The 26,665-nt window shown below is 37.6% G+C and overlaps 1 pseudogene; it reads left to right on the top strand.

Annotated features, from left to right (window-relative positions):
* The first annotated feature begins 6,803 nt into the window (after positions 1-6,803).
* On the top strand, positions 6,804-7,608 carry LOC138097186 (glycine cleavage system H protein, mitochondrial pseudogene; annotated as a pseudogene).
* The last annotated feature ends 19,057 nt before the right edge of the window (positions 7,609-26,665 follow it).

Here is a 26,665-nt window from a genome sequence, read left to right as displayed (position 1 = left end):
GATAGAACTGATTAAATAATGCATATAAAATTTAAAAAGAATATGAGGACCGAAATTAGTTCCTATTGCATGTTAGTCCTTCTCTCTCTTTGCCATAGACTTGGCTACCTCTTAGAAAGAAGAACCTGAGTCAAAGAAAGCTATGCCAGGAAAGGAGATTGTGTGACTGGAAAGTGTGAGTCAGGAAGAAGAGCCAAAAAAAGAGGCATGATGGAGGTTGTTTGGTGCTGTTGGTGACTGGAATCTCATCCCTTTGAAACCTTTTGAAGAGCAATAAAAAAGTTTATGAGACTCAAAACTTTCCTCCTGATAGATAAGAATTATATTTATTCAAAAACTGACATCTTTTTTGTCCAGGGGTGTCATATTCATTATTCAGTGTCCTGTGTTTCCACTTAGTGAAAACTTAAGTGTCAAGCGAGAACCTAGAAAACATAGGTCCAAAATTTCAGTACCAAACAAAGATGCTCTGGACTGGAGAGCCCTGGTTGTAGTTACAGTGCTTTACCTTGAGCAAAGCAATTGCCTTAGCAATCTCAAAAGTAATCTGTGATCCAAGATGATGTCAAGTAGGAATGTGATTGGGCACCATGGAAATAAGCAATCTTAAACTGAATATGCCCTTGAAGACATAAATGCTTGGCACCACTCACCCTCTTCTTCTACTGTTCTTCTTTACCGCTTTATTTAAGGATCCGTTATTGAGGTATAAGTGCTGCTCAGGTGTTCCTAGTGGTAAAGAATCTGCCTGACAAGAGATGCAGGTTCAGAAAGATATCCTGGAGTATGAAATGGCACCCCACTCCAGTATTCTTGCCTGGAAAATTCCATGGGTAGATAAACCTGGCAGGCTACAGTCCATTGGGCCACTTGGATACGACTGAGTGGCAAAGCACACATGCACTGAGGTATAATTTACATGTACTAAAATTTACCTTTCCGGTATTTCGACAAATACCTGAAGTATTGTTCTTGCCACTAGTCTCTTTGTCCCTCAGTGAAGTGCTTTTATTGTTAGATCAACGTGATGACATCCAAGATAAATTCCTTGCCATTTTATGTCTTTTCTTTGATTATAAACTAATAGCCTTAAAGAGAAAGGGGGTAGAAAAACATTTTGTTTCTGGAAACAAGCAGCAAGATGTATAGTGAATTGGCAAATATTCTTCTTTAAATTTTTTATGGAAGTAGAGTTGATTTATGATACTAGTTGATTTATGATACTAGTTTCAGGCATACAACACAGTGATTCAAAGTTTTATAGATTACATTTAAAGTTATTATGAAGTGTTGCCTATATTCTCTGTGCTATACAATATATGCTTATAGCTTATTTATTTTATACATAGTGGTTTATACCTCTTAATCTCCTACCACTATCTTGTCCCTCCCCTATTCCTTCCCCCTGCTGGTAACCACTGGTCTTTTCTCTATATACATAGCTCTGTTTCTGTTTTGTTATCATCATTTGTTTATTATTTAGATTAAATATATGTCATAACATACAGTATTTGCCTCTCTCTGCTGATTTATTTTTCTAAGCATAATACCTCCCAGGTCCTACCATGTTATTGCACATGACAAAATTTCATTCTCTTGTATGGCTAAGAGTCCATTATGTGTGTGTGTGTGTATACATATGTACATAGACCCCACAGCATCCATTCAGGGGCATCTGGGTTGCTTCCATGTCTTGGTTATTGTAAATAGTGCTGCTATGAACATTAGGGCACATGCATCATTTTGAATTAGTGTTTTCATTTCTTCCAGATATATTCGCAGAAGTGGAATTGCTAGATCATATGGTGATTCTATTCTTATTTTGTTGAGGAACCTCCTTACTGTTTTCCATTGTGGCCGCACCAATTTACATTCTCACCAACAGCGTATACTATGGTTCCCTTTTCTCCACATCCTTACCAACATTTGTTATTTCTGGTCTCTTGGATGAGAGCCATTCTGATGTATGTGAGGTGATATCTCATTGTGGTTTTGCTTTGTATTTCTCTGATTAGCGATATTGAGCACCCTTTCATTTGCCTATTGGCCATCTGTTTGTCTTCTTTGAAAAAAATGTCTGTTCAGGTCGTCTGCCCATTTTCTAATTTTTTAATACGAAATTGTATGGACTATTTATATATTCTATATATTAAACACTTGTCTGTCATATCCTTTGCAAATATTTTATCCCATTCAGTAGGTTCTCTATGCACTTTATAGATTGTTTCCTTTGGTGTGTAAAAGCTTTTAAATTTAATTGAGATGTCATTTAGTTAGTTTTACTTTTGTTTTGCTTTAGGAGATAGATCAAAAGAATTTTTTGCTATAATTTATGTCAAAAAGTGTTCTATGTTTTCTTCTAGAAGTTTTATGATTTCTGGTCTTATATTTAGGCCTTTAAACCATGTTGAGTTTATTGTTGTATATGGTGTAAGAAAATGTTATAATTTAAATCTACATGTAGCTTTCCAGTTTTCCCAGCACTGTTTATTTGAAGAGACTCTTTCCTCCATTGTAAGTTCTTGGGTTAGCAAAATATTCTTCCACATTGAAGTAGCATTAGGGCTACATGTGTTTTCTTTAAACTCTTCTGTCTATGTTTATGTATGATTAAATACATACACACAAAGACATCTCCATCATCTTAGGTCCTACTTATAAAAATCTCTGTGCCTATTCGCTAAAATATTTAACGCAATACTCACATCTACAAAGAAGAAAGCCTGTGACTATTGGATATCCTACAATAAGTGAGAGTGAAGGAAACATCACTGAAAAAAAAGTAGCCTAAATGCAACCAATTCAGAATTATTTTTTATCCTACTTTTATGAAGAGCTTATAGCTGAAAATGTTTTTCAAATGGTGACATTAGTACCTTATTCAAAGATGTACCCATTTATTCAGGCCAATCTAGATTTTAAGGCAATTACTAATCTAGGTATAAAAATGAACAGATACAGTTCTCTTAACAGACAGATTTTGGGGAGTTCATTGAGGAAAAAAAGATGAAGGTTAAAAAGGCAAATGGTGATAGCCTACCGAGCTTGCATTTTGTAAGGCTCCAAAAGTAAATTTACTTAATAGTAGCCACCTTCTCAAGAAGTTTTGGCTTAATTCTTTTTTTTTTTTTTTGACTTACTTATTGAAAGAAAAAGGACTCCCAACTTTGGAGGACAACAGGATGCTATCACTTGTACAATGCAAGGAAATCTGAAAAGTTCTGAGTTACTATGTGTGAAAGAGACTCCTAGTTTTTAACTGATAAAAATTCCATTTTTGCAGTGTTGTTTTTTATTTAACTTAACCTCATACAATTCTGAAACAACCCTGAGAAGCTGTAAGAGTATGCAAGTTAAAACACAAGAGCCCAAGAAAATTCATGAACCCATTACCTCTGTTTTTAGAGAAACTGAGGATCGATAGTTTTGACTTGACTATGTTCAGTCGTTACTAAGAAGCAAGCAAAACACTCAGGCCTCTTAGATCCCAGTCTCAAACTCTTTCAGCTACATATAGGATAGATATAAATATAGAGCCATTTAATACCTTTTAAACATTCTCTGTAGAGTATTTAGATAGAGGAAGAGGGTCAGAGAATTTGTTCATTCAAAAATGACTAAGAGTCATTGTGTTCTGTCATATGCACTCATTTCATGCAAACTATGAAGTCTCTAGTATCCTTTTCTTCTCTTTTCTATATAACATATTTGACACTCTTATACAGAGTTCTGCTTCAAATAAAAAGGGAAAGACTTGTATTGTTACTTGATGAATGTAGAGAATAATAGTGGATGAATAAAATCTTTCTGTCCATTTGGAAAAGAAAAGCATGATCAGAGATTACCAAAAGCAAGTAGCCATATTACAAATATGATTCATAAAAACAAACAAAGTAAACACAAAACTAGATCTGTTCCTAATTGTTGACTAATTTTGAAACAGATGAGCTAATTAGAGACTCTAAAAGAACAAGAAAGACCCATGTTCCAAAAGGGAAATGAGACATTTTGTTTGACTGAAAATAAGATTTAAAGCTAGAGAAACAACTATTACTCTTAATGGACAGTCAACTTATAAGAAATCTGCTTAAACTGAAATTGGAAATGAAAGTTTCCACCAAGAGTTAAATTATTTTAGACTATAGTACAGCTTGAATAAAATAAGATCTCTGTTGCCAGGCAGAAAGATCTTATGGCCAGTCAAAAATGTCTTTTCTTTTTAAAAGAATCTGAATGAAATTTAGCAAAAGTGAGTCAAGGCAGAAATATAATCTTAGAACTCTTACAATGACCATGATATCAAAGTTTTGTGAAATATCCATGTTGTCTTCATATTGCTATTGTAAGAAATAGAACTGGCAATAATAAAGAAATCAAAGTTTTTCAAAGAAGCCGACATAAACTGAAAGAGGCTGAAACACAAGTCAGTGAATTGACTGTCATTGGAGTAATCAAATATGTGTATGGTAAGAATTTAAATTTCACAGAGGAATTGGAGTCACTGACTTCCAATTTCCCTTCTAAATGCTTGGATAGCATGACTTGACTATATTGAGCACTCTTTTCAAAAAAAATAAACACAAAAGTTATAAAAGAATATAATCTTATAAGTATTCTCCAGATGGTACACATAAAACATTTACTTTTCCTAAGTTAACACATCTATGATTCATCCCATGAGAAAAAAAAAATGGTATTTTTCATGAAATACTTGCCAAGTTGTATGACAGTTTTCTCAGAAATGTCATTCTACCTGTTCTAGTTATTACCACTGACAGTTTGTATTTGGAGACAATATGTGAAGACATTGTTTCTGTAATGTTATGAATAAATAATGAGGCATTTAAGTAATGTCAATATAAAGGCTATAACAAGTCTTAGTCACTTTTTATTTGATTGCTCTAAATTTCCATTTTTAACATCTATCATAATGCTTTCTCATAACAGATATTTAAGATGTCTTGATGAATTAACAAAGGAATAAATTAATGTACATGTAATTCTTGGTAAATGCACCTCTCTTTACTTATTTCTTGAGCAATTATTGGGATTCCACCTTGTTCCATGCCCTAAGATGGCGGGAAATGAAATGATTTTTTAAAATACATAATAAAGAAAAATATAAGATTTTCCTTAAAAGAAATACTCGTAAAGCAAGCATTCAGAAAAAAGTGAAAGTAGGATAACATTAACAAGAATAGTTAGAATACAAAGTGGAAATAGTAAGTGCCATTAGAGAAATTTTTGCAAAAAGTAAGTAGTCAAGAAATAGATGATAATCCCATCCCTGAAATAAATTGTGCTATATGGTGACTATTCTGATTATAGTGTTGATTAGTTTATAATGATTGTTTTCCCAGTTTTTTTTTTCATCTTAAGTATTTATTTAGAAATGGGGTCATAATTCTAGTTTTTCCCTTTACTTTCTCAGCAATATGATTTCTTAGAAAACAGCTATTTGGTACTAGACTAGCATTTTAAAAATTATGTTAAAAGTGTTAACTGTGCAACTCTCCTATATACAATTTCTGCCAGACATCAGAGGGGTCAAATTCTATCTGCTGAACTAAATTACACACAGAGACAAGAAGGTCTGGGTGTTTTTTTTTTAATCTTGTCACTACACACAAGTCCTAAAATAGCCTCTCTTTCAGGTCAAAATAGTCACAACAGAGGCTTTTCAGTTGCTTTTCAGGCACGTATTACAGTTACAGAAGATTTTCACATAATCAAAGTTGGGTATTTCTAGAGAGATCAAAAGAGACGGTGAAGTGGAGAGCAGGTGCACCAGCGTTCTTAAAGGGTCTGAGAATGCAATTAATCAGAAAATGAGCCCTTGTAGAACCAGGCTTCCTGAACAGATGAGCACAACAAAAGCCACTGAGAAATGAGGTGGCCAAGGGCCACTCCTGAATGGAGTGTGCACATGGGCATCTGCCCTGTTCTTTAACTTTAGGAAAAGAGAGAGGATTCAATAGAGACAGCAGAGTCAAAACAATTATGCAAATACAGGAAACTCCAGGAGATGAAAGATAAGACTGCTTTCACAAAGGCTCTTATAACAGTAGAGATTTTCTCTTTCTTCCTCAATAGCACCAACCTAGGGCTGAAGAAGCTGGATAGCAACAGGAGCAACTCAAGCAGAATTAAAAAGCATCATGGCTTAGTCACTTGACATTAATATGGCAAATTCAAAAGCTGCTTCAGTAGGGGATAAAGTTACAGTCACACAATTTTCTTAGCTTTGTCAATTATTTGTCAGTGCAAGTGAGAACTAGGTACTTAAACTCGCTGACTTTCTAATCACTTTTAAAATGCCAATAATAATAATAGTTGTAGTAGTGGTAGCAGTAGTGATAGTGGTAAAATATATATATATTTAAATATACTTTCTTTATAGAGCTATTATGAGGATTAGTGATGAGTGAATTAACCACCTGCCTCATGCAATGGATTTACTATGTAATAGCTACCATCAAAAATCCATGGTAATAATTTATTCACCAAATATGTGTTAAGCTACTCAGTATGCACAGGATTTACAAGGGTGTCATATCCTCTCTTCTCAAGGAATTTATGTCTTGCAGGAAAGCTGAGATAAGTTAACGGGTAACGCAGGTAAATGGAACAGGCAGCCCAGTCCTATGGCAACTTGAGACATCTATTACCAGTAGTGCTTGGACTGCTGGTGGGAATGAAAGGTAAAGGGGGTGGAAAAGACATGAAGTAGCACAAAGTTTTTAAAACATCATGTGCTGGGGTGCTCTAGGTGCCGCGCGGAGACCCTCTGCACCCGTGCGAACATGGCGCTGCGCGCGGTGCGGAGCGTGCGGGCCGCGGTCGGCAGCCTCCGCGCCATCTCGGCACCCAGCGCGCCCTGCTCGCTGCGGCCCTGGGGACTGCGAGCGGGTGCCGTCCGGGCGCTGCGCACCGGCCCTGCTCTGCTGTCGGTGCGGAAATTCACAGAAAAACACGAATGGGTAACAACAGAAAATGGTGTTGGAACAGTGGGAATCAGCAATTTTGCACAGGAAGCTTTGGGAGATGTTGTTTATTGTAGTCTGCCTGAAGTTGGGACAAAGTTGAACAAACAAGAGGAGTTTGGTTCTTTGGAAAGTGTGAAAGCTGCTAGTGAACTCTATTCTCCTCTATCAGGAGAAGTAACTGAAATTAATAAAGCTCTAGCAGAAAATCCAGGACTTGTCAACAAGTCTTGTTATGAAGATGGTTGGCTGATCAAGATGACATTCAGTAACCCTTCAGAACTAGATGAACTAATGAGTGAAGAAGCATATGAGAAATACATAAAATCTATTGAGGAGTGAAAATGGAACCCCTAAATAAACTACTTTGAAACAACTTAATCTAGCATAGTTGTCTTAAATTAGTGGTGGATAGATATTTAAAAAGCAACTTTTAGCAAAAGAAACTACTTGTAACAATGTTTCCTGAAGAAAATGCCATTTAACTTTCTAATGACTTCAGATAAACACTGTGCATCTTTTCCACAGCATCCTGTGATTTTTAGGCTAGGCTCCAGTTATAATATTCAGAATTCCTGAAATTATCTCTGGTAAAACTAATTACAAAAATTATGTAATTCAAGGATAACATGGTTATCTTAAACCTTATATGACACTGTAACTTGCTTACAGCTATCCTTGCATTTGGGTCAAAATTATCTTCCCACTAGAAATAACTGCCAGTGGAGAAAAGTTTGTTAGTTGTATAGTGTCCAATGAAGAATATTACTATCTTAATTTTGCAGTATACTGTGTTTGCTGGTGCTATTTTTATACAGTGAAGTAACAGCCTTGCAGGAGAATAAACAATTTAATAATAAAAAAAAAATAAAAATAAAACATCATGTGCTAACTCCTGGAGATAAGAGTATGGCTAAACCATGCCACTGTGGAACAAGCTACTAAGCCTGTTTTCCAGACCTTGATAAATGTTTGTTAGTTGCATGTCTTTGGGAGAGTAATTCTTGGGCATAGTTTTACTATCATTGAAAGGGGTATATTAATCCTAAATTAAAGAGTTATCAAGATATTAAAGCAGATATTTTATATAGTGTCCCTAGTAAAATGTTAGTTATATTATTATTGATATTCTACCACTATTAGCACTGTTATTGTTAGCATATCATTATCATCATCATCTAGGGAACTATGTATTTTGGCTGACAAGGAGAGTGCTTAATATAAAATCTCCATGCTGACTTGACACTCCACATTTATTCATTATGGAAATGGCACTCATCAACATTACTTGCAGAAAAGGTCAGATTGAGTCCTAATTCTAAGACCTCTGTAAAACTCAAAACTATATATATATGTATATATGTGTGTATATATATCTATATGTGTGTATAACATGTGTGTATATGTGTGCATGTATATGTATGTGTGTGCATATATAATTCCCCACTCCTCAAGTGCTGGGACATGTGAGACGTCTGATGACATTGCTCAGGACTCCTGGCACCTCTCACATACACCACAGTGATGTTTGCACTTAAAAGATTCAATCACATAACTATCTACTGTCAAAACCAGGCACTGATCCCAGGCCTCAAGTTAAATGAGGGATTTTCTACTCAGGCTCCAAAGATCCGCAAATAACACTTTCACACATTGAACAACATAGCAAGTAGCTAAAAGTCTACTTATTTAAATCAGAGAGAGAAAAAAAATTAAAAATGAACTTGATCATTTTCGGAAGGAGATGGAAGGGCATAACCTTTTCAATTCTGTGGACTGTTTTTTAAAAAATAGTCATGATTCCTGAACCATTGTTTAGTTCTCAAAGAATTAGGGTGCTTGAAGAGCCATTATATATGTTGTCTCTTTGAGAGGAATTTCTATCCATCCATAAACATCATTTCAGTAGCTAAGTCATGTCTTACTGATTGTGACCCCATGGATTGCAGCACCCCAGGCTTCCCTGTCCATCACCAACTCCCAGAGCTTGCTCAAACTCATGCCCATCAAGTGGGTGATGTTGTCCAACCAACTCATCTTCTGTCATCCCTGTCTGCTCCTGCCTTCAATCTTTCCCAGCATCAGGGTTTGTTTGTTTGTTTTTTCCCAATAAGTCAGTTCTTCAAATCAGGTGGACAGAGTACTGGAGTTTCAACTTCAGCATTAGTCCTTCCAATGAATATTCAGGACTGATTACCCTTAGAGTTGACTGATTTGATCTCCTTGCAGTCCAAGGGACTCAAGAGTTTTCTCCAACACCATAGTTCAAAAGCATCAATTCTTCGGCGCTCAGCTTTCTTTATAGTCCAACTCTCCCATCCATACATGACCACTGGAAAAACCATAGCCTTGACTATATGGACCTTTGTTGGCAAAGTAATGTCTCTGCTTTTTAATATGCTGTCTAGGTTGGTCATAGCTTTTCTTCCAAGGAGAAAGCATCTTTTAATTTCATGGTCGCAATCATCATCTACAGTGATTTTGGAGCCCAAGAAAATAAAGTCTGTGACAGTTTCCACAGTTTCCCCATTTATTTGACATGATGGGACTGGATGCCATGAACTTCATTTTTTGGAATGTTGAGTTTTAACCAGCTTTTTCACTCTCCTCCTTTACTTTTATCAAGAGGCTCTCTAGTTCTTCTTTGCTTTCTGCCATAAGGGTGGTTTCATCTGTATATCTGAGGTTTTTGATATTTCTCCCAGCAGTCTTGATTCCAGCTTGTGCTTCTTCCAGCCCAGCATTTCTCATGATGTACTCTGCATAGAAGTTAAATAACCAGGGTGACAGCATACAGCCTTGACGTACTTCTTTCCCAATTTGGAACCAGTCTGTTGTTCCATATCCAGTTCTAACTGTTGCTTCCTGACCTGCATACAGATTTCTCAGGAGGCAGGTAAGGTGGTCTGGTATTCCCATCTCTTGAATAATTTTCCACAGTTTGTGGTGATTCAAACAGTCAAAGACTTTGGCATAGTCAATAAAGCAGAAATAGGTGTTTTTCTGGGACTCTCTTGCTTTTTTTATAATCCAACAGATGTTTGCAATTTGATCTCTGGTTCCTCTTTTATAAAACCAGCTTGAACATCTGGAAGTTCACATTTCATGTTCTGTTGAAGCCTTGATGAAGAATTTTGAGAATTACTTTACTAAAATGTGAGATGAGTGCAATTGTACAGTAGTTTGAGCATTATTTGGCACTGCCTTTCTTTGGGATTGGAATGAAAACTGACATTTTCCAATCCTGTAGCCACTGCTGAGTTTTAAAAATTTGCTAGCATATTTATTGACTGCAGCACTTTCACAGGATCATCTTTTAGGATTCGAAATAGCTTGGCTGGAATTCCATCACCTCCACTAGCTTTGTTCATAGTGATGCTTCCTAAGGCCTGCTTGACTTCGCATTCCAGGACGTCTGGCTCTAGGTGAGTTATCATACCATCGCGATTATCTGGGTCATGAAGATCTTTTTTTGTACAGTTCTGTGTATTCTTGCCACCTCTTAATATCTCCTGCTTCTGTTAGGTCCATACCATTTCTGTCCTTTATCAAGCCCATCTTTGCATGAAAAGTCCCCTTGGTATCTCTAATTTTTTGAAGAGATCTCTAGTCTTTCCCATTCTTTTGTTTTCCTCTGTTTCTTTGCACTGATCTCTGAGGAAGGCTTTCTTCTCTCTCCTTGCTATTCTTTGGAACTCTGAATTCAAATGGGTATATCTTTCATTTTCTCCTTTACTTTTTGCCTCTCTTCTTTTCACAGCTATTTGTAAGGCCTCCCCAGACAGCTGTTTTGGTTTTTGCATTTCTTTTTTTGGGGATGGTCTTGCTCCCTGTCTCCTGTACAATGTCAGGACCCTCCACCCATTGTTCTTCAGGCCCTCTATCAGATCTAACCCTTGAATCTATTTCTCACTTCCACTGTATAATCATAAGGTATTTAATTTAGGTCATATCTGAGTGATCTAGTGGTTTTCCCCATTTTTTTCGATTTAAGTCTGAATTTGACAATAAGAGTTCACGATCTGAGCCACAGTCAGCTCCTGGTCTTGTTTTTCCTGACTGTATAGAGCTTCTCCATCTTTGGCTGAAAAGAATATAATCAATCTGATTTTGGTGTTAACCATCTGGTGATGTCGAGTGTAGAGTCTTCTCTTGTGTTGTTGGAAGAGGGTGTTTGATATGACCGGTGTGTTCTCTTGGCAAAAATCTATTAGCCTTTGGCCTGCTTCATTCTGTACTCCAAGGCCAAATTTGTCTGTTATTCCAGGTGTTTCTTGACTTCCTACTTTAACATTCCAGTCCTCTATAATGAAAAGGACATTTTTTTGGTGTGTTAGTTCTAAAAGGTATTGTAGGTCTTCATAGAACTGTTCAACTTCAGCTTCTTTAGCATTACTGGTTGGGGCATAGACTTGGATTACTGTGATATTGAATGGTTTGCCTTGAAAACGAACAGAGATCATTCTGTCATTTTTGAGACTGCATCCAAGTACTGCATTTCAGACTGTTTTGTTGACCATGATGGCCACTCCATTTCTTCAAAGGGATTCTTGCTCACAGTAGTAGATATAGTGGTCAACTGAGTTAAATTCACCTATTCTAGTCCATTTTAGTTCGCTGATTCCTAAAATGTCAACGTTCACTCTTGCCATCTTCTGTTTGACCACTTCCAATTTGCCTTTATTTATGGACCTAGCGTTCTAGGTTCCTATGCAGTATTGCTCTTTACAGCATTGGACTTTGCTTCTATCACCAGTCACATCCACAGCTGGGTGTCGTTTTTGCTCTAGCTCTGTCTCTTTATTCTTTCTAGAGTTATTTCTCCACTGATTTCCAGTAACATATTGGGCACCTACTGACCTGGGGCGTTCCTCTTTCAATATCCTATCTTTTCCCCTTTTCATACTGTTCATGGGGTTCTCACAGCAAGAATACTAAAGTGGTTTACCATTCCCTTCTCCAGTGCATCACATTTTTTTCAGAACTCTCCACCATGACCATCTGCCTTGGGTGGCCCTACATGGCATGAGTCATAATTTATTGAGTTAGACAAGGCTGTGGTCCAGGTGATCAGATGATTGGTTCACTTCAGTTCAGTCACTCAGTCGTGTCCGACTCTTTGAGACACCATGAATCGCAGCATGCCAGGCCTCCCTGTCCATAACTAGCTCCCGGAGTTCACCCAGACTCATGTGCATCGAGTCGTTGATGACATCCAGCCATCTCATCCTCTGTCGTCCCCTTCTCCTCCTGCCCCCAATCCCTCCCAGCATCAGAGTCTTTTCCAATGAGTCAACTCTTTGCATGAGGTGGCCAAAGAATTGGAGTTTCAGCCTCAGTATCTGTCCCTCCAGTGAACACCCAGGACTGGTCTCCTTTAGGATGGACTGGTGGATCTCCTTTCAGTCCAAGGGACTCTCTAGAGTCTTCTCCAACACCACAGTTCAAAAGCATCAATTCTTCGGTGCTCAGCTTTCTTCATAGTCCAACTCTGATATCCATACATGACCACTGGAAAAAACATAGCCTTGACTAGATGGACCTTTGCTGGCAAAGTAATGTCTCTGCTTTTTAGTATGCTATCTAGGTTGGTCATAACTTTCCTTCCAAGGAGTGTCTTTTAATTTCATGGCTGCAATCACTGCCTGCAATGATTTTGGAGCCATTGTAGTGTTCAGTCTGTCTGCCCTCTGATGGAGAAGGAGAAAAACCTTATGAAAGCTTCCTGATGGGAGAGACTGACTGAGCAGGAAACTGGGTCTTGTTCTGATGGGCAGAGCCATGATCAGTAAATCTTTAAATCAAATTTCTGTTGATGGGTGGAGCTTGTTCCTCCCAGCTAGTTACCTGGGGCCAAACTATGGTGGAGGTAAAGAAGACAATGGTGACCTCTTTAAAAGATCCATGCATGTACTGCTACACCCACTGCCCCCAACCCTGCAGCAGACCACCACCAACCCACGCCTCCACTGGAGACGCCTGGACACTCCCAGGCAAGTCTGGGTCAGTTTCTTGTGGGATCACGGCTTCTTTTTCCTGGGTCCTGGTGCACACAAGTTTTTGTTCGTGCCCTCCAAGAATTTATTTACCAGTTCTGTGTAAGTTCTGGCAGCTTTCTGGTGGGGTTAATGGCGACCTCCTCCAAGAGGGCTTATGCCATACCCAAGTTTGTTGTACCCAGAGCCCCCGTTCCTGTGGCAGTCCACTGCTGACCTGTACCACCACAGGAGATGCTCAAACACAGTTCTGCCTCAGTCTCTGTGCGGTCCCTGGGTCCTGGTGCACACAAGGTTTGTTTGAGCCCTCTGAGTGTTTCTGGTGGGAATCGGCTCTGATTCCAAATTCGTATTTGCCCCTCCTACCATCTTGCTGGGGCTTCTCCTTTGCCCCTGGGCATGGGGTATCTCCTCACCATGTATTAATAGTATCCCATTAAGTTTTAAGAATAGTGTGGTTTTCTTTAAGTGTTATTTAACATCCAAATCTGGGACTTTATCAACCATGAGTTTCAGACTAAATATCAATTTAGCCAGGAATATTGACATGGCTCATAAAGCAAACTAACATTCACTGACTATATGTACTCACAAATGTAAATGACACTAACTGTAGATAATTTGCATTCTTTCTAATAATTCTGCAGGCAGATATTTTACTGATCTTTTTAAGATGGGGAAAATAATTTTGAATAACCCATCCAAAGAAATAGAATAACTATATTTAGCTCACCATGTGCTAAGGAATGGTATAAATGTTTGACATACACTAACTCACTCAATGTTTGAGTTCTTTTTTAAGTCAAGAATCATTATTCTCCCCATTTATAAAGAAATGGATGGAACTAGAGATGAGCATATGAAGTGAATTAAGTCAGACAGAGAAAGACAAATACTATGTGACTTCACTTATATATGGATTCTGAAAAATAATACAAATAAACTTATTTATAAACCAGAAACAGATTGACAGAAACAGAAAACAAATTTATGGTTACCAAAGTGGGAGTGGGGTAAAGGATAAATTGAAAGTATGGGATTAACAAACATACATGATTAAATATAAAAAGATAAACAACATGGATTTATTGTATAGCACAGAGAACTGTATTCAATATAATAACCTATAATGGAAAAAATCTGGAAAGAAATATATATATATATATAATTTTGCTGTATACCTGAAGCTACCAAAATATTATAAACTGATGACAGCTCAATATGAAAAACTTAGAAAAAATTAAAGCACAGAGGTAGTATGTGCCAGGTCCAGTATTATTCAGTTAGCAAATGACTGAATAACAGGCAAGTCACTGTAGAATATGTTTGTAAATATAACATTGAAGGTAGATTAGTCAAGTTCCAAATATTTATCTTACTGAAAACCAAGCAAGGAGGAATACGTTGCCAGGGACTGGAGGTAATTTTCAATTGGTTGTGTTTATGTACACAGCATGGCTCATAGTTTCATTGAGTTAGCCTATATGGCATGGCTTGATGAAAATTATGAGACATGCCATGTAGGGCCAACTAAGACGGACGGGTCATGGTGGAGAGTTCTGACAAAATGTGGTCCACTGGAAAAGGGAATGGTAAACCACTTCAGTATTCTTGCCTTGAGAACCCCACAAACAGTATGAAAAGGGAAAAGGATAGGACACTGAATGATGAACTCCCCAGGTCAGTAGGTGCCCAGTATGCTACTGGAGATCAGGGGAGAAATAAGTCCAGAAAGAAGGAAGAGACAGAGCTAAAGCAAAAACAACACCCAGTTGTGGATGTGACTGGTGATAGAAGCAAGTATGATGCAATAAAGAGCAATATTGCATAGGAACCTAAAATGTTAGATCCATGAATCTAGGCAACTGGAGGTGCTCAAATAGGAAATGGCAAGAGTGAACGTCAACATTTTATGAATCAGTGACCTAAAATGGACTGGAATGGGTGAATTTGATTCAGATGAACATTATATATCTACTATTGTGAGCAAGAATCCCTTAGAAGAAATGGAGTAGCCCTCATAGTCAACAAGTGTCTGAAATGCAGTACTTGGATGCAAACTCAAAAATAACAGATTGATCTTTGTTCATTTCCAAGGCAAACCATTCATTATCACAGTAATCCAAATCTATGCCCCAACCAGTAATGCTGAAGGAAGTGAAGTTGAATGGTTCTATGAAGACCTACAAACCTTCTAGAACTAACACCTAAAAAGACATCCTTTTCATCATAGGTGGCTGGAATGCAAAAGAAGGAAGTCAAGAGATACCTGGAGAAACAGGCAAATTTGGCCTTGGTGTACAAAAATGAAGCGGGGAAAGGCTAACATAGTTTTGCCAAGAGAACACACTGGTCATAGCAAACACCCTCTTCCAACAATACAAGGGAAGACCCTACACAAAGGCATCACCAGATGGTCAATACTGAAATCAGATTGATTATATTATTTGCAGCCAAAAATGGAGAAAGTTCTATACAGTCAGCAAAAACAAGACTGGGAGTGGACTGTGGCTCAAATCATGAACTCCATATTGTGAAATTCAGAGTTAAATTGAAGAAAGTAGAGAAAACCACTAGACCACTAAGGTATGACCTAAATCAAATCCCTTATGGTTATACAGTGGAAGTGACAAATAGATTCAAAGGATTAGACTTCATAGACAAGAGTACCTAAAGAAATATGGCTGGAGGTTCATGACATTGTACAGGAGTTAGTGACTAAGATCATCCTCAAGAAAAAGAAATGCAGAAAAGCAAAATGTTTTCCGGAGGAGAAATTACAAATAGCTCAGAAAAGAAGAGAAAATAAAGGCCGTGAGAAAAGGAAAGGTAAGCATATATGAGTGCAGAGCTCCAAAGAATAGCAAGGAGAGAAAAGAAAGACTTCCTCAATGAACAATGCAAAGAAATAGAGGAAAATAGAATGGGAAAGACTAGAGATGGCTTCAAATAATTAAGAGATATCAAGGGAATATTTCTGCAAAGATGGAGACAATAAAGGACAGAAATGATATAGACCTAACAGAAGCAGAAGATATTAAGAAGAGGTGGCAAGAATACACAGAAGAACTGTACAAAAAAGATATTCATGACCCAGATAATCACGATGGTGTGATCACTCCCCTAGAGCCAGACATCCTGGAATGCGAAGTCAAGCAGGCCTTAGGTAGCATCACTATGAACAAAGCTAGTGAAGGTGATGGAATTCCAGCCAAGCTATTTCAAATCCTAAAAGATGATGCTGTGAAAGTGCTGCACTTGATATGCCAGCAAATTTGGAAAACTCAGCAGTGACAACAGGACTGGAAAATGTCAGTTTTCATTCCAATCCCAAAGAAGGGCAATGCCAAAGAATGTTCAGACTACTCCAAAATTGCACTCATCTCATAAGCTAGCAAAGTAATGCTCAAAATTCTCCAAGCCAGGCTTCAGCAATCCGTGAACTGTGAACTTCCAAATGTTCAAGCTGGATTTAGAAATGCAGAGGAACCAGAGATCAAACTGCCAACATCTGTTGGATTATCAAAAGAGCAAGAGAGTTCCAGAAAAACATCTACTTTGTTGAGTACAACAAAGCCTTTGACTGTTTGAATCAACAAACTGTGGAAAATTATTCAAGAGATGGGAATACCAGACCACCTTACCTGCCTCCTGAGAAATCTGTATGCAGGTCAGGAAGCAACAGTTAGAACTGGATATGGAACAACAGACTGGTTCCAAATTGGGAAAGGAGTACGTCAAGGCTGTATGCTGTCACCCTGCTTATTTAACTTCTATGCAGAGTACATCATGAGAAATGCTGGGCTGGAAGAAGCACAAGCTGGAATCAAGACTGCTGGGAGAAATATCAAAAACCTCAGATATACAGATGAAACCACCCTTATGGCAGAAAGCAAAGAAGAACTAGCGAGCCTCTTGATAAAAGTAGAGGAGAGTGAAAAAGCTGGTTAAAACTCAACATTCCAAAAAACGAAGTTCATGGCATCCAGTCCCATCACTTCATGTCAAATAAATGGGGAAACTGTGGAAACTGTCACAGACTTTATTTTCTTGGGCTCCAAAATCACTGTAGATGATGATTGCAGCCATGAAATTAAAAGATGCTTTCTCCTTGGAAGAAAAGCTATGACCAACCTAGACAGCATATTAAAAAGCAGAGACATTACTTTGCCAACAAAGATCCATCTAGTCAGGGCTATGGTTTTTCCAGTAGTCATGTATGGATGTGAAAGTTGGATATAAAGAAAGCTGAGCACCAAAGAATTAATGCTTTTGAACTGTGGTGTTGGAGAGGACTCTTGAGAGTCCCTTGGACTGCAAGTAGATCCAACCAGTCCATCCTAAAGGAAATCAGTCCTGAATATTCATTGAAAGGACTGATGCTGAAGCTGAAACTCCAATTATTTGGCCACCTGATGAGAAGAGCTGACTCATTTGAAAAGCCCCTGATGCTGGGAAAGATTGAGAGCAGGAGGAGAAGGGAATGACAGAGGATGAGATCGTTGGACGGCATCACTGACTCAATGGACATGAATTTGAGTAAACCCCGGGTGTTGGTGATGAACAGGGAGGCCTTACATGCTCCAGTCCATGGGTCACAAAGAGTCAGAAGGGCTGAGTGACTGAACAGAACTGATCAATACAACAATCTCCTTCTTTATCCATATAGATTTAATTATCAGACTCCATTTTTCAAGTTTTGTTAGTAATTTTATAAATTCACACCCTTGCCATGGTCTCATGGTAAAGAGTATACCAACCACCCTGAGAATCTGAGGTTGGCCTTGTGAATTGTTTATCAAATGGGATATTAGCAAAAACAGGAAGTTTGTGTACACATTTTGACATGCTCTCTTGAGCCTTTAATATATTCCTTTTAAAAATATCATGATTTGGGAGAATGGCATTCTATCATGTATACTATCATGTAAGAATTGAATCGCCAGTCTATGTCTGACGCAGGATACAGCATGCTTGGGGCTGGTGCATGGGGATGACCCACAGAGATGATATGGGGAGGGAGGTGGGAGGGGGGTTCATGTTTGGGAACACATGTAAGAATAAAAAAATAATAATAATAATAATAATAAAGAAAAATAAAAAATAAAAAAATAAAAATATCATGAGTAGCTACTTCTCCTCTTACCTGATCCTGACAGTTACATGGAGCGTAGCTACACAAGGTGTCCTTTACACCTATGAACATGTAACAAATTGTATGCTACTGAGTATGCCTTTATTGTGCAGCATTTTCTGACAATGATTAACACTTCCACATCACTAACAATGTGTATTGCTTCAACTTCCCAGTGAATTGTGTATACATTTTTACTGAGTACACTCCTTCATATTATATATTAAAGACTACACTCTTTCTGAATCAATTTCCACATGTGATTTTGCCCTCAAGATCATTATAAAGAGAAGTTAACTCATAATTCTGTCAGGGTAGCAAAGAAACTAAACAACAGAGTGAAATGTTCAAAATGTTGTAAATGAAAATAACAACCCATTGTCACTAGAGGCAAAATATTGCAGTTGAGGTACACTGAACGCTGGGGAGAGATTTTCTTTAGCCATCAGGTCATTGACAATCAGATGTATATATCGGGAAATTTAGAAGGGAATGTGCATACTCACAGCAAGGCATACGCTTAGAGAAGACCTGAGAAGCTAATGAGCTTTTACCTTTGGTTGGTCTTAGTGCTCAGAATAAGCAGCAAGGGAAGGCTAAGACTGAGTTTAAAATGGTCTTTGAGGTACTAAAGTAGTGTCCAGTTTCACAGTCAATCTACAAAGACCAGGAAAGATGGATGGGTGGATGTATCTATGTAGGAATCTATCTATCGGACTATTCTCTTTGGCTCTCACTTTCTTTGTATTTTTTGACCCCCGGTATACAGAAAGTTCTCTGTCAAAACACTAGTGAAACACAAACTAGAGGAAGAGAAGCTTTAAAGACCCCATAGAATAAAGGGCTTCCTGGTGGCTCAGATGTTAAAGAATCTGCCTGCAGTGCGGGAGACCTGGCTTCAATCACTGGGTTGGGAAGATCCCCGGGAGAAGGGAACCCACTCCAATATTTTGCTTAGAGAATTCCATGGACTGCATAGTCCATGGGGTCACAAAGAGTCAGACAGAACTGAGTAAATTTCTCTTTTCTTTCAGTGAAATTAAAAGATATTTAAAAAAAAAATCATACACACACAGACAAAAAAATAAAACAGTAAGCCACAAAAAGACAAACCCCGAGGAAGGGGAAGTATATGTTTTGCACAGTTAACACATTATAAAATTTTAAAGTTTGTTTTCAACAACTAGTTGTGAAGTATGCAAAGACAACAAAGTATGGCCCAATCACAGAATAAAGAAATAGAAATGGCCCCTGAGGAAGTAATGGAATTAGACTTATTAAACAAGTACTTTGAATCCAGTATCTTAAAAATGCTGAAAGAGCTAATGGAAATCATAGACAAGGAGCTAAGGTAAACAAGGGGAATGACAGCCCAATAAATAGAGACTGTTAGTAAAGACATGGAAATATAAAAAGAAATTCTGGAGATATAAAAGTACAATAATGAAATGAAAATTCACTATTCACTTGAAGGTTTAAATAGCATATTTTAGCAGGCAAAGGAAAGAATTTGTGAGCATAAAGATAGGCCACTTGAAAAGATCAAGTCTGAGGAGTAAAATGAAAGAATAAAAGAAATTAACAGAATCTGAGACCAACAGTATAAGATCAAGTGTACTAATGTACACATAATAGGAGTCCCAGAAGGGGAGACTGCAAGAGACAGGATGAATATTTGTAAAAATAATGGCTAGAGATGTCCTAAAGTTTACAAAAGACACAAAATCTATATACCTAAGGAACTCAATGAAATTGAAATACTTTGATATAAATCTAACAATATAGATATAAGATCTGTATGAGAAAAAAACTATCACATTTGATGAAAAAAGTTATAGAATTAAGTAAATGGGGAGATATTCCATGTTCATACATAGAAAGACTCAGTATGGTCTGATGCAATCTCAATCAAAATCTCAACAACTCATATTGTGGATATCAATGAACTGATTCTAAAGTTTAAATGGAGAGACAGAAGACCCAGAATAGCCAACACAATACAGAAACAAAAGACCAAAATCAGATAGTTGATGCTACCAGACTTCAAGTCTTACTATAAAGACACAGGAATCAAGCTTTGTGGAAGTGGTGAAAGAATAGACAAGTAGATCAATGGAACATAATAATACAAAGGCCAGAAACAGAGTCATACAAAAATAAACTGACTTTTGAGAAAGACACAAAAAGGAATCTAAAGATTCTTAAAGAATTTATAAAAATGCTAACACTAAAAAACTCAGCAAAGTTGAAGGATACAAGATCAGCACATAAAAATCATTTATATTTCTGTATACTAGCAATGAACAATCTAAAAAGGATATTAAGAAATTAATTTCACTTATAGTTGCATCTAAGAGAATAACATACCTAGGAATAAATGTAACCAAGGAGATGAAGGATTTATACACTGAAAACTAAAAACATTACTGAAAGAAATTATGGGAGACCTAAGTCAGGAAGCAACAGTTAGAACTGGACATGAAACAACAGACTGGTTCCAAATAGGAAAAGGAGGACGTCAAGGCTGTATATTGTCACCCGGCTTATTGAACTTATATGCAGAGTACATCATGAGAAACGCTGGGCTGGAAGAAACACAAGCTGGAATCAAGATTGCCGGGAGAAATATCAAAGACCTCAGATATGCAGATGACACCACCCTTAAGGCAGAAAGTGAAGAGGAACTAAAAAGCCTCTTGATGAAAGTGAAAGAGGAAAGTGAAAAAGTTGGCTTAAAGCTCAACATTCAGAAAACGAAGATCATGGCATCCGGTCCCATCACTTCATGGGAAATAGATGGGGAAACAGTGGAAACTGTCAGACTTCATTTTTTGGGCTCCAAAATCACTGCAGATGGTGACTGCAGCCATGAAATTAAAAGACGCTTACTCCTTGGAAGAAAAGTTATGACCAACCTAGACAGCATATTCAAAAGCAGAAACATTACTTTGCCAACTAAGGTCCGTCTCTTCAGGGCTATGGTTTTTCCTGTGGTCATGTGCGGATATGAGAGTTGGACTGTGAAGAAAGCAGAGTGCCAAAGAATTGATGCTTTTGAACTGTGGTGTTGGAGAAGACTCTTGAGAGTCCCCTGGACTGCAAGGAGATCCAACCAGTCCACTGTGAAGGAGATCAGCCCTGGGATTTCTTTGGAAGGAATGATGCTAAAGCTGAAACTCCAGTACTTTGGCCACCTCATGAGAAGAGTTGACTCACTGGAAAAGACTCTGATGCTGGGAGGGATTGAGGGCAGGAGGAGAAGGAGATGACAGGAGATGAGATGGCTGGAGGGCATCACTGACTAGATGGATGTGAGTCTGAGTGAATTTCGGGAGTTGGTGATGGACAGGGAGGCCTGGTGTGCTGCGATTGATGGGGTCGCAAAGAGTCAGACACAACTGAGCGACTGAACTGAACTGAACTGAACTGAAGTGAATGGAAAGACATTTTGTTAAGATAGCATTACTAGCCATCTACACATTCAAAACAATTCCTATTACAAATTGAATGGCTATTTTATAGCAGAAATGGAAAAACCTATTATCAAATTCATATGGAATTTCAAGGGGGCACAAATAATCAAAATAATACTGACGAAGTAGAACAACGTTGGAAGATGCACAGTTCTTGATTTGAAAATTTATAACTACAAAGCAAGAGTAATCAAAACACGAATAATCAAACCAAAATATTCACGTAGATAAATGTAAAAGAACTAGGAGTCCAGAACTAAACCCAGAGCTCTGTGGCCTACTGATTTTCTACAAGGGCACCGAGAACATTCAATGGAAAAGGAATAATCTCTTCAACAAACAATTCTAGGACAGCTGGATTTCCACATGCAAGAGAGTGAATTTGGAGCTCTACTTTTCATCATATATCAAAATGAATTCAAAATGGATCAATGATCTAACTGTAAGAGCTAAAATTTAAAACTCTTAGCAGAAAACATAAGGGTAAATAAACTCTGTGACCTTTGTCACATTCTTAGGTGTGACACCAAAGCACAAGCAAAAGCAAGAACAAAAACATAGGTAAATATAGCGTCATCAAATTTTTTTAAAAAATATGCACTAAAAGACATTATCAAGAAAATGAAAAGGCAACCTTGAGAATGGGAAAAATAAGGTGCAAATGTTTGATTTACTTTTCTAGTATCTAGAATTCTTCAGATCTTTGGGCTTCCCTGGTAGCTCGGTTGGTTGATCTCCACCTGTAATGCAGGAGATCTGGATTTGATCCCTGGGTCAGTAATTATCCCCTGGAAAAGGAAATAGCAACCCACCCTAGTATTCTTGCCTTGGAAATCCCATGGACAGAGGAGTTTTTCATGCTATAGTCCATAGGGTCATAGAAAGTTGGACATGACTTAGAGACTAAACCACAACCACAATATCTAGAATATATAAAGAATTCCTACATTTCAACAATAAAAACACAAACAACTCAATTATAATTTTACCAATGTACTTGGAGAGCCATTTCTCAAAAGAAGGTCTATTAAAGGGCAGAAAGCACAGGAAAAGATGCTTAACCGTTAGAGGTGTACAAATCAAAAGCCCAATGAGCTTTCAATGTATACCTACTAAAATGGGCATCATTTAAAGAAACTGAAAATAAGAAGTGTTGTCAAGGATGTGGAAGAATTGGAACACCCATACATTGCTGGTTGGAATATAAACTGTTGCAGCCACTGTAAAAAAAAGAAAAAAAAGTTTGACTTTTTTTGAAAAAATATATAATTACTGTACAACCCAGGAATTCCATTCCTAGGTATATACCAAATGAGTAAAAACAGGTACTCAAATACTTGTTCACAGATGTTCATAGTGGTACTATTTACAGTAGGCAAAAGGTGAGGATGACTCAAATGTTCATTAACAGATAAACATATAAACAAAATGTGGCACATACATGGAAGGGAAATAACTGAGTCTGAGAAGGAACACATTCTTTCCCTATGCCACAAGTTGACTGAATCTTAACACATAGTGCTAAGTGAAAGGAGCCATATGTACTATGATTCCTCTTACTTGAAATATCCAGAAAATAGGCAAATCTGTATAGAGGCAGAAGGCATACCGGTGATTGCCAGTTATTGGAGCATCAGGGGCATGGGGTTGATAGGTATGGGGTTTACTTTAGGGGTGAAAAAATATTTTGAAACATTTAATAATGGTACTGTTTCACATCATTGTATTAAATTCTGGTGGGATGTATTTTATCTGATATGAATTTCATCTCCATTAAAATAAAAATCCAAATAGTGGGGGGGGGGGCATTTTGTAGCATTATACACACTAGATTTTTATAGATTTAAACTGAGTCACTCTCTCAGTCTCAATTTCTCTCCACAACCCATTCTCTCTATCTGGGAAAACATCTTTTTCTGTTTTCACTGATCACTTCTGCTCATTTAAATCTATTTCTAATTTTATGAGTTTCTTCCATGTCAGTTATCATATGTTGATTTCAATAATTTACCCAGTAAATTTACAGTATTTGTTTAATGATTGTGTCTGTGCCTATAAATTAGAAATTCTGGGTCCATATATTTTTTCACCTATACCGTAAAGCAGATAATTTTGGCCAAATTGTTTCATTTATTTGGGTCTAGTTTATTTCAAATTCTAAATTCATTTTATTATTACTTTAAAAACACACTAAGGCTATTATTTAACATCTAATTGCTTTATGTGAGTTTTGATTATTAAAACACTATAAAATCAATAAAACTCCAACTGCTAGCATTAAGGCAGAGATGTTATAATAGTCATGTTTCATTCACTCATTCAACAAATACTCTGAGCACTTATTCTGTACTGTCCCTGGAGATGTAAATATTATCACCAATGATATAATCATTAATGATTAATCCACTGAGTCTATGTGAAACACATGGATAATGATGATGATGGTGATGATGAAAGTATTTATTACTATATTTTAGAAACCCTCTGGAAAAAAGACCAAGAGATAAAGATAATTATGCCTATGTTGATATCATTTTTCATTTGAAGAGCCCTAATTAAAACTGATGTAAAACATTTGTAAATCAATTATTTGATACACAAATGAATAGATGAGATCTATATGTTTGGTGATAATAAGTAAGATTTTCTGAAGAGATTATTCTATTGACGCATTTAAATTACTCATCAGCACACTATCTTCCATATAATAGTGAAAGTGTTAGTCACTCAATTGTGTCTGACCCTTTGCTACCCCATGGACTGTAGCCCGCCAGACACCTCTGTCCGTGAAATTCTCCAGGCAAGAATACTGGAGTGGGTAGCCACTCCCTTCTTCAGGGGATCTTCCTGACCCAGGGATCAAACCCATGTCTCCTACATTGCAGGCAGATTCTTTACCATTTCAGCCACCAGGAAAGCCCAATAGAGTGTGTGTACCTTGAATTTCTTATAACTTGGAAGTCATCCCTACACATACCTCTAATGCAGTCAGCTAAAGGGGTGATTGCCCTCAGCTTATGAAACATTAGTTATTACTTATTATAAATTGCATAATAGATATCTAGGGTGTGAGACCAGCACTATAATTCCAAGAGTTGTCCCCCCAATTTCAGTATCGCAGACAGCATTAGAAGTAGAATGTTATAATGTAGAGAAAGAAATACTTAGATGTGATGAGACCACAACTAGATCATTGAATGGAAGTAATGAGCTGTATGATATTTAGTGAGTTATTATTATGGTGATAGATAGAATATAGTCTTATTGTGGCGATCATTTTAAAATGTGTAAAAATATGAAAAAGCTAGGCCATACAACTGAAACTAATATAATATGGTATGGTAATTATAACTCAACAAAAAGTAGGTATGAGACCCAGATTAAATACCAAAAATAAAAGCAAGGCAAAAAACCATGTATTTTGAGATAGGATTTATGTTGGGCCATGTGAAAGTAGATCACAGGACAGAAATGGTATGGACCTAACAGAAGCAGAAGATATTAAGAAGAGGTGGCAAGAATACACAGAAAAACTATGCAAAAAAGATCTTCATGACCAAGATAACCACAATGGTGTGATCACTTACCTAGAGCCAGATATCTTGAAATGCGAAGTCAAGTGGGCCTTAGAAAGCATCACTACGAACAAAGCTAGTGGTGGTAATGGAATTCCAGTTGAGCTATTTCAAGTCCTAAAAGATGATGCTGTGAAAATGTTGCATTCAATATGCCAGCAAATTTGCAAAACTCAGCTGTGACCATAGGACTGGAAAAGGTCAATTTTCATTCCAATACCGAAGAAAGGCAATGCCAAAGAACGTTCAAACCATGGTACAATCACACTCATCTCACATGCTAGCAAGCTAATGCCCTAAATTATGCTACACAGGCTTCAACAGTATGTGATCTATGAACTTCCAGATGTACAAGTGGGATTTAGAAAAGGCTGACTTGATGGATGTGAGTCTGAGTGAACTCTGGGAGTTGGTGATGGACAGGGAGGCCTGGCATGCTACGATTCATGGGGTCGCAAAGAGTCGGACACGACTGAGCAACTGAACTGAACTGAGGAACCACAGATCAAATTGCCAACATCTGTTGGATCATAGAAAAGGCAAGAGAATTCAAGAAAAACATCTATTTCTGCTTTATTGATTATGCCAAAGACTTTGCCTGTGTAGGACACAACAAATTGTGGAAAATTCTTCAAGAGATGGGAATACCAGACCACCTGACTTGCCTCTTGAGAAATCTGTATGCAGGTCAAGAAGCAACAGTTAGAACTGGACATGGAACAACAGGCTGGTTCCAAATTGGGAAAGGAGTACGTCAAGGCTGTATATTGTCACCCTGCTTATTTAACTTCTATGCAGAGTATATCATGTGAAATGCAGGCTGATGTAGCACGAGTTGGAATCAACATTGCTGGGAGAAATATCAATAACATCAGATACACAAATGATACCAGCCTTATGGCAGAAAGTGAAGAAGAACTAAAGAGCCTCTTGATGAAAATGAGAGAGGAGAGTGAAAAAGCTGGCTTAAAACTCAACATTCAGAAAACTAAGATCATGGCATCTGGTCCCATCACTTCATGGCAAATAGATGGGGAAACAATGGAAACTGTGACAGACTTTATTTTCTTGGGCTCCAAAGTCACTGCAGATGGTGACTGCACCCATGAAATTAAAAGATGCTTGCTCCTTGGAAGAAAAACTATGACCAACCTACACAGCATATTAAAAAGCAGAGACATTACTTTGCCGACAAAGGCTATTTATAGTAGCCATCTAGTCAAAGCTATGGTTTTTCCAGTAGTCATGTACGGTTGTGAGAGTTGGGCTATAAAAAAGCTGAGTGATGAAGAATTGATGCTTTTGAGCTGTAGTGTTGGAGAAGACTCTTGAGAGTCCCGTGGACTGCAAGGAGATCAAACCAGTCAATCCTAAAGGAAATCAGTCCTAAATATTCAGTGGAAGGACTGATGCTGAAGCTGAAACTCCAATACTTTGGCCACCTATGTGAAGAACTGACTCATTGGAAAAGACCCTGATGCTGGGAAAGATTGAAGGCTGGAAG

This window comes from Capricornis sumatraensis, chromosome 20 (genome assembly GCF_032405125.1).
Source record: "Capricornis sumatraensis isolate serow.1 chromosome 20, serow.2, whole genome shotgun sequence".
NCBI lineage: Eukaryota > Metazoa > Chordata > Mammalia > Artiodactyla > Bovidae > Capricornis > Capricornis sumatraensis.
Note: the sequence above shows the minus strand (reverse complement) of the source record. Positions and strands in the feature narration are given on the sequence as shown.